This window comes from Schistocerca gregaria, chromosome 1 (assembly GCF_023897955.1).
Source record: "Schistocerca gregaria isolate iqSchGreg1 chromosome 1, iqSchGreg1.2, whole genome shotgun sequence".
NCBI classification, from domain to species: domain Eukaryota; kingdom Metazoa; phylum Arthropoda; class Insecta; order Orthoptera; family Acrididae; genus Schistocerca; species Schistocerca gregaria.
In genome coordinates, this window is record NC_064920.1 from 728,078,636 (window position 1) to 728,095,614 (window position 16,979).

Genomic DNA, 16,979 nt, shown 5'->3' on the forward strand with positions numbered 1-16,979 from the left:
GCACCCACCAAACAGCATCAAAAGCCTGACAGATAGCCAACTAACATTTAAAAATAAATTAAAAGAATTTCTAGATGACAACTCCTTCTACTCATTGGTGAATTTTTAGATATAAACTAAGTAAAAAATAAAAAAAACTTAATCATTAGTGTCATGCAATATTTTGTGTAATGTAATTTCTTGTACAGACATCTTTTATTAACCTGACACGTTCCACATCATTACGAAGTGTCGTATTCATGATCTATGGAACAAGTATTAATCTAATCTAATCTAATCTACACTATCAGTCCTTACTTCTCACATATTGTCCATATACTATGACCAACAGAAACATGTGCAGTGAAATGTAATTTACAAGTAACTTAATTTGATGAACTGGTGTCAATTACAATTTTATAACATGAGAATACAATAACAAAGGCACAAAATATATCATTAAAGAACATAATAGCACAGATAACATTTGCAGTAATACAGGCTTTACAAAAGACTCGAAATAACAAATGCATCAGTGTTACAGAAATTGTGACAGGAGCACATACATAAAAAATTAGAATAAATTTCGAAACATCAACTTCACACATGAGCATTAAAACAAAACAGAATAAATAATGTGTAAACATCTTTACAAAGTAAATAACATGTTATTAATGCAAATTATATTTGAGGATAACAGTATTCCTCATCATAGTGAATGTAGCTTAGTATTAGAAAAATTCTGCAACATAAGTCTTATCAGATAAACATATAAAGAGAGGAAGAACATAAATACACAAGGGTACACAGACACATAGTGGGATAACACAAGGAAAGGACAGGGTTTGTTTTACTGCAGTATTTTGCAAACAAAACTTTCTTTACTTCTCGGAGATCTCCCTTTGTTCTTCATTATTTCCAAAAAGTCCTATCTATACCTGATTTCTGTACTTTTTTCGTATAACTTCTCAATGCATTTCTTCCAATCCATCGCAAATCATTCTCTTATATAGGCTACCCCCTCTTAAGCTAACTTAAATCTACTGAGCTCAGATGCTTAACTAAGGGATGAGGCAATGCAGCAGCACAAAACAATTTACACAAACAGCAATGTTAAAAAATGGAAATTGGCAAAAAAAGGCAGCAATATTACAACTAATATAAGGCAATGCGCAGCAAACAAGAAAAATAAATCAGTAATAAAATTGGCTTAACCTAGTAATACAAAGTGACATTCAGTAGCACTATGAATGGCAAACAGCCGCAGCAAATGCTATAACTTATACCTAAACATGACAAAGCTCAATCAGAAAAAAATGTGACACTAAAGACAACAATGCAGATAAGGACAATGTCTATTCACATCTTAATGTCTATGCAATTAAAGTGGTGCACCACAAACATTTATTGTAAGAAAATATTACCATGTACTTGAAAAGACAATTCTGTATGCAATTTCTGTGAAGGGAAATGTCTTTTTGTGCTACTTCGTTTTTTTAAGTACATCATAAAGTTATTATTTACTGGATCTGTAGGCATAAAATATTTATATAAGTACATCCATTAAATTTTATAGTAACCAATGCTGCAGTGCAGCTAGAAACTAGGTATCAAACAAAATAGGCAAATCAAGGCGTGAAACGTCATTCACTAGCCATATGGCGTTTCATAATGCAGTAAACATTCTTTCAACTAGCAAGACAATAGACATGAAATATTTCTCGTCGTTTCATTAGGCATTTTAATAAATATTATCAATTAAGAGCTCCACAGTATAGTCATATGTTTTCAAGTTTGAGCGTGTCATATTTGCGATGCTTTCTACAAAGGAAGGAATGTCAATAGCGAGGCTAATGCCTTTTTTTTTCTCCACCTAATGGCTTTCTGTTGTCAGACGACTACTTCTCAGCCGGGCGCCCAAAACGCATTACTTCAAGGTCACTTACCTTTCTTACTGAAATATTTATGACAGCAGTTTCTGCTACAGTGGCAGTCTCATAAAAAAAATTTCACAGGTCAACAATTTGCGTTACACATCTGTAGAAAAAAATCCTATTGTAATACATTCACGCATTTACATACATTTTATAACTCTTAAAGTACGATTCTTGGTTTCCAACCACGTTTTTCACAAACCAGAGTCCCTAACCACTACTCATTATTCCTTACCTTATTCGTCGACACTTCTTCAATATTTCATCATAACAGATACGTAGCATAACCAAATAACTCATATAGCATCAGCTTAAGCATACCTCAGCAGCATAATTCACATTGTCGTCGTAATAATAACATCATAACACCACAGTCAAATTCTCAAAATCTCTGTAGCTTCCTCCAATAATTTCAAAACCTAAAAAAAAAAAAATTCTCTGCTCATGTCAAAAGTGTCATCTGCCTCAAACGTACTTTAAAAATCATGATCCCATACCAAATATGTCATTCAAAGCTCTCATAGTATCACAATGGTTCCGAAAAAATATGAACAGTTCACAAAGTACAGACAAAATACAATTTCATAAGTGTGACGTTATCCAACGGTGTAATTACATAAACATCTGTCACTGATGTATTAAAATAAATGTTTGTTTCTCTCAGTTAAATCATCAGATAGCTGTGTAATTTATGTGTTAGAGTAATATGGTACCGATGTGTAAAGTTGTATAAACAAATACCATATTAGCTAGGGCTCCTTGTGCTTGCCAAACACATGGTACACAAAGTAAGCGTGTACCCCCCTGAGGAATAATGTAATTATATCCTCAGGTGTTACAGATTACAGCAATGGAATGAAATGTATCACGAAAACTTTCTTTGTAATTCAAATATGTTGAAAAATAAATAATTTAATGCGTGTCCTGTAGCGCTAAATGTGCGTCTTGCTGTAAGACAATCTCTGTGGAAGTGTCGTAGTTATTGTCCTCCGAAAGCTAAGTTCTGCAGAAGTCAATGTACTTACCTCATGATAAACGAAACTGAAATGCTTTGCGTATAGATATCGTAGTTATTACGTACCTTACCGTGATCAAGAAAGTACTATAATGTAACGTATTGTTGTGCTACGATAAAGGCTGTCTCATTGTAGCTATACCACAAACGTTACTACTAAAACATGTTTTACTTTCCAGAATAATACAGAAAAACTGTGCAGATATAAAACAGATACACCGCAAAAGCAACAATGTAAATCGTGTCACATATTAGTAGCGTCGTGATATAATCGTGTAGCTATTATAGAAACCAAATGCTAAGTCATCTTTAATCTCACCGAATGAACTTCAAATAAAGAATGTGTTTTCAAGTAAACCAAAATGTTGCATTAAAATCTCATTAGCAATACTGGTAAATGTTCTAAGTATGTGAGCCTTATAGTCGTTACGTAATCGTGCAACTAACAAGCAAGAATGTACACGCACAATAACACTGTGATGTCTGTTCACTATAACAATGCACTCGTAAATACTGTCTAAATAAGTTCTCTAAGTTCTAGACTGGATAGTTAACTTCAAAACATTGTTGCATGTTAACAGATTCTTAGTGTGACAAAGTATACTAGTGACGTGATGTGAACAGCTTGATGGCAAAGACAAAGTTAAAAAGCAGATTATCTTTCAATAAATGGTTTTACATGTGAAATGTGGTGTAAACCTTTACTCTTCCTAGTACGCAGACTGTCAACTGAAAAGCAGTTATCATGTGATTACGTCGGTAAGAAACACTGGAATTTTGCTCAAGGTTAGCTTATGTTATTTTTCTCTGAGCCAGCCGGCGCACGCGGCTGCCTGAAGTCCGAGTCATTGTCTGTTTCTTTGTTGGCGCGTCGTTATTGGGATTAGGAGACCTAACTTCTACAAATTCACCTTGCCGAGAGGGCCCTGCTCTGTTTGAATCCCGCCAGTTCTGATGCAATTCAGGTCTGTCGTTACGATCATATCGTCTGTCGTCATGTCGGTAATTTCTGTAATTAATTTCTTGTCGGTCACGTGGTGGAGAATTTCTCCCTGAATCATAACTGCGCGCTGGACCGTTGCGTCTGAAGTTATTCCATCTCCCTTGATAGTAATTGTTTTGGTTCCCGTATTGTCTGTTTCTCTGATTGTCTCTGTGATATTCATTACTACGGAAATGCGATCTTTCTCTGTAACTATTACTCTGCCAGTGGTTGTCATATGGGTGGTGTCTGTTTTGGTCACGATTTGTGTTGTGAGAATGGCTTTGTCGTGTCCAGTTATTGTTCCTTTCATCGCGGAATTGCGAGGGATATGACCTATAGTGATTGTTTTCCTGTTTTTGCATCCCGCGATTGTCTGTGTCAATTTCTAATTCTTGTAAGGGCCCTGAAAAGCTTCAATGTTGTCTTTACATCGTCCTGCTAAAATAGTCTGTCGTAAATGTTCAGGTAATTTGATTAAGCAAATGCGGATGAGTTCTGAGGGGCTGTATGGGTTTGAAAGATACTGATTCTTACGTAACATGTGTTCAAAATATTTGACAAGACTGGAAAATTCAGATTGTTCGAAATGTTTCATCATTATGATGCTATGTTTTACTCGGTCTTGTGTAGCTTGAGACCAATATGCTGAGAGGAAGGCATGATAAAATTCTCCTTCACTATGACAATCGTGAATGACCGATCGCATTCTTACAGCTGGTTCATTCTCCAAGTAGCCACACATAAATTCTAATCTGTGCTCTAATGACTAGTTGGGAGGAAAACAATGAGAGAATTGATGGAGCCACGCTTGTGGATGAATGTCGTTGCCAGAATTCTTAAATGTTTTGAATTTACGTGCAGTAATGAACAGCTTATAGTCAAAATCATCGTGTCGGCGAGTAGCATATCGGTCATTGTTACGTCGTTTCGGCGGTTCCATCTCAGAATTCGGTGTACCTTGCCAATTTCTTTCACAATTTCCGAAGTGCCCTGTGTTATTATTTTGTGGCTGTTCCGTATTTCTATGTCCCTCTTCCCGTATTGGAGCGCGAGTGTCCTCTGAAATACGTAATTGTTGTATTACCTGTGTCAGCTGATCTTGTACTTCCCGGATTTCTCTTTGGTGTTGCGTACTAATTTGATTCAGACTTTGTTTGAATTTCCTAATTTGTTCGCACTCTTCTGTGTCATTAAAGACTACCGGTTTTGTGTCATTCAAATTATCATCTACCTTCGTAGATAAATTAGTGAACTGCTCCGAAAGTTCGGCTACTTTCTCCGATAGTGAACACATTTCCTCACTGTGTTTTTCTGAACCAAGTTTCAGAGTGTCTATTTGTGTTGAAATCGAATTTACTGTGTCCTTTAAGTTTTCCTGAGTTCTTGCAAGTTGCGTAACTGAATCGGTGGATGCAACTGAGTCAATTTTAGCTTGCAAGGTGTCGTGATTTTCACGAACAACAGTTTGCAATTCTTTTATGGCTGCTTCGTGATTCTGTAATGAGTTTTCATGCCCCGAAAAAATAGGTTGAAAATGCTCACAAATTTGGTTTTTACGTCATTACAGATTTTTTGACATTTCGATTCAATGTTATGTAACTCACTAGTTAAATCTTGACGTGTTTGTTCAAGTGTGGTGTCTAACTTCCGAAGATTATGTTCCATTGTGTCCAACTGTTGCTGTGTTTGTCTCTGATTTTGTTCCATTGTGTCTAACATCCGAAGATTTTATTCCATTGTGTCTAACTTTTGAAGATTATGTTCCATTGTGTCTAACTTTTGAAGCTTTTGCTGTGTTTGTCTCTGATTTTGTTCCATTGTGTCTAACTTTTGAAGCTTTTGCTGTGTTTGTCTCTGATTTTGTTCCATTGAGTCTAACTTTTGAAGCTTTTGTCCCATTTGTTGCATTAATTGTAATAACAATGCACTGGTGTCTGAAACATGTTCCTTAGTCCTATTCGGCATGCATTTGCACCGGCAATATTCGCAGTTTGAAAAACAGAAAATGTGTCTTGACTTATTTGAGAAAACGGTGAGGACGCAAAACCTGAATCTACAGTATTTGCAATATTGTGTCCTGTCATTTCGGAATCCTGAGGCGAGCTGTTGCTGACCGATCGATCGATAACGCTTTCCTGTTCACTAATTGTTTCACTGCCTACACCATTATTTGCAACCCGCTCCATTTCCCTATGCACAATTACCAAATTACTACTTTGAACATTAGTTAATTCATTACATGATGGCGCTAACACACTGCTTTCGTCTTCACTGTCATTTCTCAGTTTACTTTGGAGCCTAGTATTACATTTTTCACACGCCATTATTGTCACAATTTTTCACACGACAACACAGAAAAGCACAATTTGAAGAGCAAAAATAAGAGAACACATTAACGTAGCACTGAAAATAATATCTAGTTACTTGCAAGTGCAGCTGCGAAATACTTGGTGCAAACCTACATGCAAGCCACAACTGTTGTACTGTACAACAATGAAAAACTACAACTACAGAGGAAATTCTCTCTACAATTACGCGCTAGCAATAAACAAAATCTACACTAATTACACAAACTAAAGGAAAAAAATCAGAAGATTCCAGTGAGGTATCCTTGGCTAAGGGTCGACATATGAAACGTCCCCTTTGAACAATTTATACAAGACTGGTCTATGTGAAACGTCCTCTTTGAACAATTATACACGACTGTGCTTCAACTGACACAGAATAATTTCAGCGCAACGTAATCTGACTTTCACAAATCCCTATGAAAGAATGGCCCTGACTAACATTAACCTATACGTTTCACAAATCACTTACCTCACAAAAATCTTCGTTACTCAAGCTACTGCTATACTGCGAGCACCACTACTGCCAGCTAAATAAAATATTAAAACTACTGAAGGCACTAACTACTGACAGGCATAATTAGCAAATGAAAGATTTTAATACAGAACAGACAATGTATTTACCTTAATATTCATAATATATAAATCAGTTCGTGACACCAATTCTTACAACTCCGCCATCTCTCTCCCCACGTCCACCACTGCTGGAGGCTCACCTCCAACTGCGCAACGCTACGCGCTGTTCACATCCAGCTGCCGCTGCCAAACACTACAATGGCAGACAACAATGCAAACCAGCCACAGACTGCATACGGCACAGGCAGTGATTTTCATATGGAGCGCTACGTAGCGGCGGCGTTACCAATAAAAAAAACTAAGCAGCCTACTTACACATTCAAAGGATTGATAATTTTTACAGCTCCGATTGAAAGTGTCTTGTCACCTACCATGGAAAAAATACTTTCACCTGCTGTTTAGTGTATGTCCATTTGGGAAAAAGTGTGTTTTTAACTGAAAAATACGGGAATATCTGGGCTTTTTTTTCTTATCCCTGTATACAACCTGTAATACTTTTTTTGTATAATTCAATCTCAAAGTTGTTGAACAATAGATTCTTCCATCATGGCTTCTGATACATAGGCATCTTGTTCCCATTCGAATTCGATGTTGCATCCGAAGCGTAGCTGGCAGCAGTCCAGGTGGGTTAAATAATTCTACATTTTCCTGCATAACTTCTTCATATCTGCTCTATCATACCCTTTAAGATGTAACACTTTTCCCCTTAGTGCAGTTAAATCAACAGATTGTTCCAGCTTCTGTTATTCTACATTCAAATGTCTTCCTAATTAATCCTCTAACACTTCTAGATATCAGTGTACTTTTTGATAGCCTGCCCTCTTCTGAACCAAAATTATCATTACTGATTTGCTATTCTCAATTTCCTATGAAACGTTGCACACAATCCAATTCCTCATTTTCTGGCAAGCGCTCTGCCACATGTACAATATTATCTGGCAGATCAGCTCCTATGTTCATCCATATCAGCCTTTCTGGACCTTTCGGTATCATACTCTGTGAGTTAAGTCTAAGAGATCATGTAAGGAGTTTAATTCGCTTACCTGACATATCAGGTGTTCCTTTGAATAGTCCAGTTGTTCCAGCAGTAAAACCGAGATGAATGATGCCCCATCCAGGTCAAAAAATGGTTCAAATGGCTCTGAGCACTATGGAACTTAACAACTGAGGTCATCAGTCCCCTAGAACTTAGAACTACTTAAGCTTAACTAACCTACGAACATCACACACATCCATGCCGAGGCAGGATTCAAACCTGCAACCGTAGCGGTCGTGCGGTACCAGACTGAAGCGCCTAGAACCTCTCGGCCACACCGGCCGCGCATCCAGGCCAACTTTGTGCTGTTATAGATCGACTTTGGCGTGATGTTTAAACAAGAAGTTCAGACCCACAATGAAGCTGCAGCTAATGCCAACATTAGGGAGACGTTTCACGCATATTTAGAACTCTCTTCCTCCCACTTGTAAGCCCAACAATGTGGAACTGTGAGAATGCACACTATTACCACCCCTACCACTTAACCTACAGCTTGTTGTTCTAAAATTCACTGGAATACATTCAGACTAGGCATAGTTACGTGCAATCCTGTAACCAACCACGACTTACACGACCTTCCCTTTATGTAGCTAGACAGATGTTTTCCTCTGATTTCACATTGAGTGTCCTGTAGTCGAAATTACTGAGAGTGCTGCACTGTGGGCACACCACCCCCTTCCTCTGTTTAACGCAGGGGCGTGAGTGATAGCTCAATTCCATTGTCTATGAGCCTTTGGACGCTTATGAACAGAATGCTGTACTTTCTTCACATTTGACACTCTGTCTTCCTATTAAGCACCCTTTGTGCTGGTTCTACAAAATGGCCTTACTGGCATGATCTTCGCTCATTAGCTGATATGTGTCAGGATCGATTGTCCTGATACGGTACACAGAAGCCTCTACCGATACTCTTTGCTTCTGAAATACACCATTCAGTTGTTCACGATAATACCTCAAGTATTCTTCCTCCTCTAATGAGCCACTAACGCTTCCTGAAAGCCTGAAAAGGACTGAGAATACCGCAGTTTCTTATTGCACATAACGTACATTCTGGCATCCCCTACCAATTGTAAATGAGCTTCACTTAACAATGCTCATCACAGCATTTACCTAATGTCGTGGTCATATGTTAACTATCAATAAAAACAAAAACTTTTTCCCAGATTTACCTGAAAATGGTGCCGCCAGTGAGGCAGTACTGGAATCAAGAGCGTGTGGTAACATGCCCGAAGGTGACCTTGCCTTCTTTCACGATCTATTTTCTTATGCAAAATCCCATTATCAGCAAGAACTTTAATTACCTGATCCAACAAATGTTGAATCACCCAGTGGATTGCTAATTTCTCACCTACAGACATTTTAGTTTCCTAGTATCACCACAAGTGTGTAATAAACCGAAACAGAAAAGAAGGGAAACGAAAAATATACAACCTGACAAGCCCAAACAAAATTTAAAGGCGGCACTTACTTGGAAGTTTGCGCAAATTGTCACTGCTGCTGCATTCTCCTGTTTCTGCCCCCCATTGGTCCACTATAATAGCATTCAACAGCTGTGCTGTCACCAAGAGCAGTGGGGTGTTTTCGTGGGAAGATGTTGCTGAGCAGTATCTCTGCTGGGGATGTTGATGATGTTGTAAGAAGTCCATGATTAAGGAATTTGTTGTTAGCGCACTCGAGCAGATGTAATTTCGATGGATTGCTCACGCGCTGCCTGCGATATGTAAGACACAAGAGAATCTCAGACCAAAGATCATTGTTTACTGCAGTAGGAACTGTGTAGCAGTAGCAGTAAGTAGTTGCTAGCAGTCTGGTGTATCGTGTTGGCTAGGCCGGTCGTGGTGGAGCGATGGCGGAGCCTGAGCTTTTATGTGTAAGGTAAATGCAGCCTCGTGCATATGTAGTATTGTTACATCAAGTCCCATATAAATGTTTTTAAAAAATCTGTTATTAATAATCTTTCTCGTAAAAAGTAACTTTTGACATTCATTTCAGTTTAAAGAATTTACTAATTTCTCCAATCCATGATCATCCCGATTTTTGCAAAGAAAAATCTGTTGTTTCTTTTTACACATGACAAATCTATAGGCCAGCATTGCACTGAGCTGTGCCAGAAAGATTTCTTATAGGAGCAGATATATAAGCGTTATCCGGCGACGTAATTGCGGTAAGATTTTTCAATTTATTCAGAATGAATTTTCAGGGCCATGACGCAGCACTGCTGACGTCCAAAATTTACCAGTTTAAATTCACAGTCATTATTGAAACGTTATAAGTGAGCGACAATTTTTTATTGAGAGATTAGTCACATTGTATTATTGGTAGGTTACGGAAGTTTTCTGTTGGGAGGTTACACTGAAAGAAATAAATAATTATACTGTTTTTATCTGTTGGGAGGTTACGGAATTTATTTTGTGGGGAGGTTAAACTAAATGTGAATATTATTCCTATTATTTTATTTTGTGGAGAGATTACAATGTAGGCGACCAATCTGTTGTCAAAACTATTAACCATCATACACGAATGCAGATCAGTGCACCTGCTGCAGGCAGACAGTAGACAGCAGGTGGCGACACGCCGGGTGGCAGCCAGGAATAGGCAGGCGAGCCTAGCAGAGTCAGTGAAGTGATGAACACGGAACTGCAGGCTGGAGAGCAGCGGCCATTGCTGGGCTGTGTGGTGCTGTCAGGGACAGCCGTATATTACTCGCACAGGTCGAGGATACAAGCAAGGAATCGACTGTCAAGCACCGAGCGAGCGACATCGTTGTCAAATGCAGCTGAGTTAGTGAGCAGAATGATCGTTGTAATGGCATAGTGGGAGCTGATGTATCGCTCCGGCCGAGTGCGTGTCCCCGTCGCCACTGGCTGACCCCCAGCAACACGTAACAATTATACCAGAGGGTGACAAAGTGTTTTTACCAAAAGGAGCTTATAAATACGGAGTGCTGATATTATACGTTCAAGTCTAAGCGCTGGCCAATGGATTGCAAGGGAGGATTACATGTATAGATTATTACAACAGTGTGATATTTCAGTGTATCTGGCCTATGTTGAGATTAAACGTGAATGGAAGTGTGTGACTAATGTAGCGACTGTCTTCAACCGTATTTCACGAGAACATATATCTCCATTTATTACCAACTTTCGCGAGTTCGATTAATGCAAAACCGCTATTCTTTGAATATAGCATTACTGATCAGGCAAAATACGACTGAAACAACTACCGTAGTCCAGAATGAGATTTTCACTCTGCAGCGGAGTGTGCGCTGATATGAAACGTCCTGGCAGATTAAAACTGTGTGCCCGACCGAGACTCGAACTCGGGACCTTTGCCTTTCGCGGGCAAGTGCTCTACCAACTTTTTTTTTTTCCTAGCCACTTTTTTTTTATTGAACACACGGATTGTACATATGTATATATACACAAAGCAACAGTTCTTCAAGGTACCAGTTAAGCATATACAAATGAGTGTCAGGTAAACAAATTATTAGAATAACATTAAATACAACAAAATATAACATCCTTTTTTTGTTTTGTTTTTTATAATAATTTGTATTGAAGAAACTAAAAGTACATATATATTCACTATGCAAGAGTTCTTCAAGGTACCATTCCATTTAAACATATAAAAATGACTGTTAGTTAAGCAAATAAATAAATAAATACATTAAAAAGAAAAAAAATTAAATACAACAAAGTATAACATATTCTGTCTTCTTGCTTTTTTTAATTTTTTTTTTTTGATGCATGGGAACGTGGATAAGGGTGTTGCATCATGTGACAGGTATGCATGGTACACCCCAGCTTTGAGGGGGGTCAAGGAAGACGCTGCGGAGATAACCGGCAAAAGTTTGTCGGTAAGATGGTTTTCGGGTGAGGGTGCTATGCGAGGTCACAACTTTGTACCAGAAGTCAAGGACTGTATGCGGACCATTTTGAAAGAGGTATTCTAAAGCCAGTCCTCGAAACCAGATGAGAGTATGGTGCTTAGCAAGAGGGTAGTGAAATGTCTGGGGCAACAACAGGAAATCCGGGGTTACCGTCGTTGGCGGGGCACGGAGGTAAAAGCCCACGATTCGTTGGATGAGGAGCCATACGTTTTGTTTCAGGGGGCACGTAAGACGGTGCTCGTCGGTGTCTTCGAGCTGACAGTCAGGGCAGAGTGGGGAGGTGGCCAGTCCTATGCGATAAAGTCGACTGTTAGTCGGGAACTTTCCATAAACTAAAACATACCAGAGTGAAGACACAGACGACGGTAAAAAGGGTGCATGCACACACCCCCAAACCGTGCGCCAGTTAATGTCAGGATGCTGTAGCACCATGGGGTCGCAAGGGTTGGACAGCATAAACAAACGATAATAATCTTTTGTACGGGGAGGACGGGCGACTGGAAGATCGGCCCGAACGTAGCTGAGTTCTATGAAACAATTGGCGACGTGGTACAATAATGGAGAAATCGGTGCTACATTGATCGGTGGATCGAGAGAAGCTGGTCGGAGGATATCTAAGAGACTACGTGTTAAGGACGGAACCGTCCCCTGCCAGTGCCGCAACAGAGTGTGGACAAAGAGTGCAGAAGATCGTGCCCGCACGTTGACGAGTCCGAGGCCACCTTTTGCAGGAGGCAATGTTTAAGTGCTGTAGCGGACTTTGAAAAGTGCACCTGCTGACACGAAATATCCAAAGGCTGATTGGATGCGGCGGCCAAGGAGTAACGGCATTGGGAGGATCTGGGCGACGTGTACCAGTTTAGGGGCTATATACATGTTGACATAGGACACACGTTGGAGTTGGTTTAAGTTACGGTGCACTTGACCGCGGACATGGTGCCGAATCGACTGCAAAAGTCGCCGGTATGCCAGGGCCACTGTGCGGTGTGTGGAGCTCGTAAATTCGATACCCAAGTAACGAAGGGTGGTACTGACTGGGAGTGGGTTCGGCACCATAGCCGGGAGGCCGCGCCCAATGTGCATCATAGTCGATTTGCGGACATTAAGAATGCTACCAGAAAGACGTCCATACTGGTGGATCCATTGGATGGCGTCATTGAGTTCCGTGGAGGAGCAGGTGAGAAAGAGGAGATCGTCCGGATAAGCCCTACAGTGAAAGGTGTAGTCACGCAAAGTGAGGCCCTGCAGTCTAGAGGTAAGTCCAGTGATGAGGGGCTCAAGTGCAATGGCATATAGTAAAGTAGACATAGGGCATCCTTGACGTACAGAGCGGCGGTTAGGAATCGGTCCTACAAGCCTCCCATTGACTTGTACCATCGAGACGGCGGGAAGTAGTAACCGGCGAATGGCATCGACAAAAAGTAATGGGAACTCCATACGTGTCGCCACCATGAGGAGGAATGGGTGTCGAACGCGATCAAAGGCACTCGTGAAATCGACGGACATCAGTGCTGCACGAAGGCGACAAACCGACGCCAGTGCAATGAGGTCACAGCATTCTCCTAGGGCTGTTTGTAAGGTGGCCCCACAACCACGTGCAGTCTGCTCGGGTGAAAGGACCGTAGGTAAGACGGTGCGCATGCGCGCTGCTAAGAGGCGTGCATAGATTTTATAGTCTGCATTCAGTAGTGTAAGAGGGCGATATGCAGAGACATGAGGCCCTCCCTTCGGTTTAGGCACAGGTAGAAGAATGCCAGTGACGAATTCAGGTGGAATTGGGAAGGATGGAGTAAAGAGTTCCTGAATCATTTCCGTCCAGCGAGGAAGCATCAACGTGGTGAACGCCCGGTAAAACTCCACTGGGAGACCATCTGGTCCTGGTGATTTGTTCTTGGCCCCTCTGTTGATCGCATCTACTACCTCTTCTGCGGTGATTGCAGACATCATGGACGTTGACTCCGCTACGGTGAGGGTCCGGTCAGGGGAAGGACGGAGATCATCAGGAATGGGCGTCGCCATCTGTTCATCATCATAAAATTGGCGATAATGTTCAGCTAAGGCAGACACCACCTCCGCCTGTGTTGTGTGGTGAACATCATCGGAGGTCTTGATGTGGGAGACGAAGAGTCGACGTCGACGACTATGGTCGGATGCGGCATGGATTGTGGATGGGGTTTCGTCGTGGAGGAGGTCTTGTCGCCGGGAACGCACCACGACACCATGCAGTCGTGCACGTTGAAGAGAGAGGAGACGAGCTTTGGTACGTTGTCGTTCCCTATGGGTGTCAGGTGATGGAGGGAGCTCTTCGAGCTCACGGAGGACGGTGTAGTAAAAATTTGTGGTGTCTCGATGCCATGCTGCTGCTTCCTTGCTACATTGTATGAAAGCCTTTCTGATCGCAGGTTTGGCACATTTGAGCCACCAATGGAACGTGGATGTGTACTGCGGAAGGCGTCGTTCGCAAGACGCCCACGTAGTGGCAATACATTGTCGGCAGTGTGGATCATTGAGGAGGGAGGTATTAAGCTTCCAGTAACCTCTGCTGCGCCACACTGACTGAGGTGGCAGAGCCAGGGAGCAAATGACGGCGCAGTGGTCCGAAAATGCAAGGGGCCACCGTTCAGCTTGGGCGACGTCATTGCCAAGGTGGGCAGAGACATATAACCGGTCCAGTCTGGTCGCAGAATGTGCTGTATAATGGGTGAAACCGGGGGTGTTGCCATGAATTTTCTCCCAAACGTCCACTAGGTGAAAATCTTCGATTAAGGTGAGAAGCGCCGGGCATGGCGAATAACCAGGCATTTGGTCCTGAGGATGGAGGACACAGTTGAAATCGCCTCCCATGATAAGGCGATCATAGCGTCCAGAAAACAGGGGCGCCACGTCATGTCCGAAGAAAGTGGACCGCTGCCGACGGTTCGAGGAGCCAGACGGAGCGTAGATATTGATGACGCGCGTGTCGAAGATGGTAACAGCTATGCCTCTTCCACAGGGAAGGATTGTCGTGTCCTGGAGTGGGATTCCTTCGCGTATGTAGAAAGCCACTCCACGCCCTGATTGATCACATGTGGACGTGTATGAGTCGTAGCCGTAGACTGGTGGTAGTGTGGCAACGCGTACTTCCTGAAGAAGGGCGACGTCGACGTCAGAGGCCCGAAGCATGTCACATAGGAGTTTCAGCTTGGGTACAGTGCCGATCATGTTGATGTTCATCGTGGCAAACCGATACGTTTGTTTCAGTGGTGGTGGACGCGCATCTACCATCACCAAGGGAAGTAAGAGGAGGACACTGACAGAAAGTCCCGTCCCATCAGTTGCAGGGCCTCGCTTTTGATGTTAACAGGTAGCCTTGTCCGGCGGAGGCAACTCATCCGGAGGAGGGGGCGTATCTTCCTCAATCTCTTCGGCCCATGCTCTTGTGCCATGGGTCCGTCCAATGTCCATGGGAATTGCGTCGTGGTGAGAGAGATCTGGAGTTGTCGGCGGGGAGACAGGCGTCTCAACCGGCGCACCGATCGTTACATTGTGCGTGGCGACCTCCATAGTGGTCCCGTCCTGCGAAATCTCTTGATCATCGTGAAAGTTGTCCGCCGACCTCTGCATGGAAATGTCGGTTGGTTGGGTGTCGTCTTCGTCGTCGCGGGTGGCGACGCTTTGAGAGCCCGTGGGTGAACGGCGACGGCGTTTGCGCCTACGTGGCGAGCGTTGTTTGCGCACGTGTTCCTCAGTGTCGGACGACGGCAAGGAAGAGCGTCGACCTGGTTCGAATGCGTCAGTGGGTACAATGAAATTGTCAAACAGGTGTTGTGAAGAAGTACTGTTCTCCTCAGCGTCCGGTGCAGGAGCCTGTTCGGCGGCAAGGTTGTCAGGTGGGACGTCCGCACCGTCCATAGGTGACTGGGACGGTGGGACGTGCCGATCGGAAGGACCGGGCGACGGACTGGACGAAACTGTAGACGTGGCAAGAGCCGCTGCGTAAGTGACCGGTAGGGTGGTCATCGTGGGTGTGACGGACGCTTCCGACAACGGAAGCTGCGCGACACGTCGTTGAATGCATTCAGACCGTAGGTGACCTTCTTTCCCGCAACCGGAACAGGTTTGAGGTTGGCCGTCGTACATTATAATGGCACGGCAGCCTCCGATACGTAGATAAGAAGGCACGTGTTTCTGCAACTCGATGCGGACCTGTCTAACACCGTTTAAAACGGGATAGGTCTGAAATTGTAGCCATCGTTCGGCAACATGTTCCAGAACGTTGCCATAGGGACGGAGCGCCTCGATGACGACGTCTGCAGGTAGTTCGAACGGCAGTTCGAAGATCCTTATCGTCCGTGTGCCGAGACCTGTGTGATCGACAGTAACGGGTCCGACGTTGCCGTCGGAATGGCAGAAGCGCAGTCCACGTTTTGCCTCTTGAAGCACCTTGTCGCACGCCGCATCGTTGATCATTTTGACGTAGACGGTACTGCTAACTATCGACAAGTGGATACCAATTAGATCCGTTGGTGGTATCTTAACTTCATCGCGAATAAATCGTTCTACCTCCAGGGCCTTGGGTCGGGCGAAGTCGGAACAAAAGTTGAAACGTAATGTCTTCTTCCGATAGTTGTGCGCCATGGTGGTCTAGAAGGGAAAACGGCACTTACAGCGGCCGAAGTAAACACAAACACACCGCGCGCGCCTCGTCCGCAGCGCTCTGGCGCGTGACCGCCTCGCAGCACTGCCGGCGGCAGACTGCCCAACTGAGCTACCGAAGCACGACTCAGGGCCGGTATTCACAGCTGTACTTCTGCCAGTATCCGTCTCCTACCTTCCGGGCGTGAGTCGTGCTTCGGTAGCTCAGTTGGTAGAGCACTTGCCCGTGAAAGGCAAAGGTCCCGAGTTCGAGTCTCGGTTGGGCACACAGTTTTAATCTGCCAGGAAGTTTCAACTACCGTAGTGGTTAAAACCGGTTAACGCTTATCCATTAGGTCACGGTCAATAAAATAACGGTTATGCTGCTACGTTATACGACCGCTAACAATAGCAAAAAAAAAAAAAAATGGGGGTTTGCAGCCTGCTGTCTACCTGTGACTTGTTATAGTTTTGGGCTTTGTCTCTTCTGCTCCAGGTTCTGTTACAGCTTCATTACACGGCACATGGTTCCAAAATGCTGACACGAATTATTAACAGAAGAATGGAAAAAATGGTTGAAACCAACCACAGTGATATCATTTTGCA